Source organism: Belonocnema kinseyi, chromosome 5 (assembly GCF_010883055.1).
Source record: "Belonocnema kinseyi isolate 2016_QV_RU_SX_M_011 chromosome 5, B_treatae_v1, whole genome shotgun sequence".
NCBI classification, from domain to species: Eukaryota; Metazoa; Arthropoda; class Insecta; order Hymenoptera; family Cynipidae; genus Belonocnema; species Belonocnema kinseyi.
Genome location: NC_046661.1, coordinates 77,116,004 through 77,119,186, shown reverse-complemented (window position 1 = coordinate 77,119,186; position 3,183 = coordinate 77,116,004).

Below are 3,183 nucleotides of genomic sequence, written 5' to 3'. Positions count from 1 at the left end.
CAGAGCCGTTTTATTCTCAGCTTTATTTTAATAAAAGAAAAACGCATTAAGTAACATATCAACGAGCTCTGAATGAAATATTTATACATTCAGAGAAGTATTTCCATACTTTTAGTTTCAAAATTTGTAATGTCCTTTAGTAATAGTAAATTTTGAATAAGAAAACTGTAAAAAAAATTCCATAAACTTTAAACATTTTACGGCTGTTTTCAAATTTGACAGCTTAAGGCCCAAATTCACTTTCCCAAATTCACATTCATATTTAAAAATGAGAGAATCTAAAACATTTTATGTTCAAAAGAACCATCAAACTAAAAAAAGGAATTCAATGTCCAGAGTTCTCTTACAAAAAAGTCAAATGAATAAAAAAAAGATAAAATCTTGAAACATTACGAAACGTAAAAATATATGGAACACTCTAGCCTCATAAATTACATCTTTGTGAACAAACACACCTTTTTATGTATTATTCCGTTCATTTTTCCTCTCATCGTTTAAGAAATTATACAATTACACCTTTTTCGTATTCAAAATCCGACAAATTGCAAGAAGAACATAACTCAAATCCATTAACTTTCAGTTACATTGCTATCCCTATAATTATGCATGACATGGTTTCAACGAGCTGCTACCGAGTATTTTATGAATTATACATTTATAAATTATAAAGTTTGCTATTCGGAAAAGGGAAAATTCGATTCAGTATCGATGGGAATTAGAATTTCCGGGGAAACACTTTCGTTTCCAGCGAATCTTAATCACTGCTACCAGGCCGCAATTAAGAAACGTTTGATACGAGCTGACTTTTCAAGAAAGTAATACTTTCTCTGGAGTTCTATGTACAGTTTCCACGCGAGCAAAATACTTTTGAATCTGGTCGTCCTGTTCATTTCATTTTAATATTGCGCGAGTAAAGCGTACGTGGCCACGAATCGCTGGTGATTATAATTTTATGAAAGAAAGAAGATGGGCGATTAATTGAGCTCGAGTCGGATTCCCATCAATATTAAAAGCTAACGAACTGAGGCGTTGATGCATTAGATGTAGATCTTTTACTTCTCATTACACTGACAATCATACCTTTCCCATTTCTCTCTTTAAACTTACCAAATCTGATTTTACTTACAGGTTTCGGTACCAAAATTAAATAGTGAACATTTCCAATTAAAAATTATTCAATTTTGAAATACACGTCTTTCACTGATAGCCTGGATACCTTTCTTAAATCTTTTGAAACCGAATGAAATCACGTAAAATTCTCAAAATTAGATAAAGGCATTTTTAGAATCTCTGATACCTTATATAATTATTCAATACTTTACATCCTTTAAAATATCTTGAAAGTTTTGAAATCCGTTGAAATACTCTGAAATCCGAGGAAAACTCACCATTTTTTTATCGCATAGAATCTTATAAAATATTTTTATTTCTTTTGAATTCCTTTGAATCCCTCAAATATTATAAAATTCCTTAAATTCTTCCAAACATTATGAATTTCCAAAACCTCAAGAAATCGTCTGAAATTTGTTAGAAATATTTTAATCTTTTGAGTTTTCTATAAACAGAGTATATAACTGTTTCAATCGAGATAAAAATTCTCGGTAATTTCGAAATCAAACTCTTAAGGCTGACATTTTTTTCATTTAAAGTAATCGAAACTACTGCAAATTAGGGCATTCAAGGTGAACTTTTTTTGCATTAGCACAATTTTTAATTTCAAGCTTAAAATTATATTTTCAATTTTTTTTAAACGCTAAATAAGTTACACATATACAGCCACCAAACAACAAAATTTTAAATGATAATTTTATAAAGATGAAGCAATTTCTTTCAACTGGTCACTTTTTAAATTAGAAGTTATACTATTTTTATTTTAAAACGTCTCAAATTATTAATTGTTCAATTGATATTTACACATCATAATTCAGCACTTAACCGACCTTTATTGTGCATTTTTCAAATTTTTAGTAAGCCATTTTGAAGTTGGTAATTTTCACTTCAAATTCTGATTCAGCGACCAAAAAAATCCCTTAGTTATAATCGCGTCAAAGAAGTCTGAGCATTATACATTTATTAATGTTTCGGTCCGCCGCGCCATTTTGAATTTAGCAAATTTGACTTTAATTTTGGATCCAATAACCCTTCACGTACCGAAAACACACCTTAGACAGCCATTTTTAAATTCACAATTTGACCGTCAAATTTGGATTCAGCAACCCTAATAAAAAAACAAAGAGAGCTTCTTGTAAAAAAGGCATGGTATTGTACATTTTAAAAATTTTTGGTGAACCATTTTAAAATGGACAATTCAGACTTTAATTTTGGTTTCAGCGAGCCCCCCCCCCCCCCCCCCCCCCCCCCCCCCCCCCAACCATCAGTATGCATCTTCTAAAACAAACTCGTGTATTATACTTTTTTAAATTCTGAGTCAGCCATTTTCAAATTAGAAATCATTCTCCTACAATTAGTACACAAACTACATAAACATAATATTTACATACAACTAATATTTAATTTATATATGCTTTTCATCTGGTAATTACGCAGTACTGAAAGCTGACTGAAATTAAAATTAAATAGTTTGAAAATTGATCTAGATATTTTTATTATCATTTTTATTTATGATTATTATTAATTTTATTCTATAGTTCTTAAAATTTAAGCATATATTTTTATTTTGTAATTCGGCAATCGAAATAATAAACACATTATGAGCGCGCATAATAAAGCTTTTTTTATAGTTAAAAAAATATTCTTCTAGATATTACGAATCTCTCTAGCCTACTTTCCATGAACTGGATCTTTCTAGGAAATTCTAAATCCAAGGAAAAAAATCAGCAGTGTGTTTTTTCTTCTTCTAAACTCTCGTGGTAACTAAAGGCGGTTTATTTGAATATTACGTAATCGGTGAAGTAATTAAGGAGCCGGCTAAATATTTGTCTCACGGAAATGTGAAAATGCAATGCATAATAAAGAGAATGGCGGGTGCAGCTCTTCCTTATTACTACGACCACGTATAGAAAACCGGAAGTGGATCCTCGAAGTAAGGAACGAAGAACGGTTGATACTCGCCTTCTATTCGTGGCTATAATTCACGCATGGCAGAATCATCACGATTTTTTGTATTTTTTCACTTTCACAAAAGTAGCCGTCTCACGGCAGACTAGCGAGATGCCCGGGATC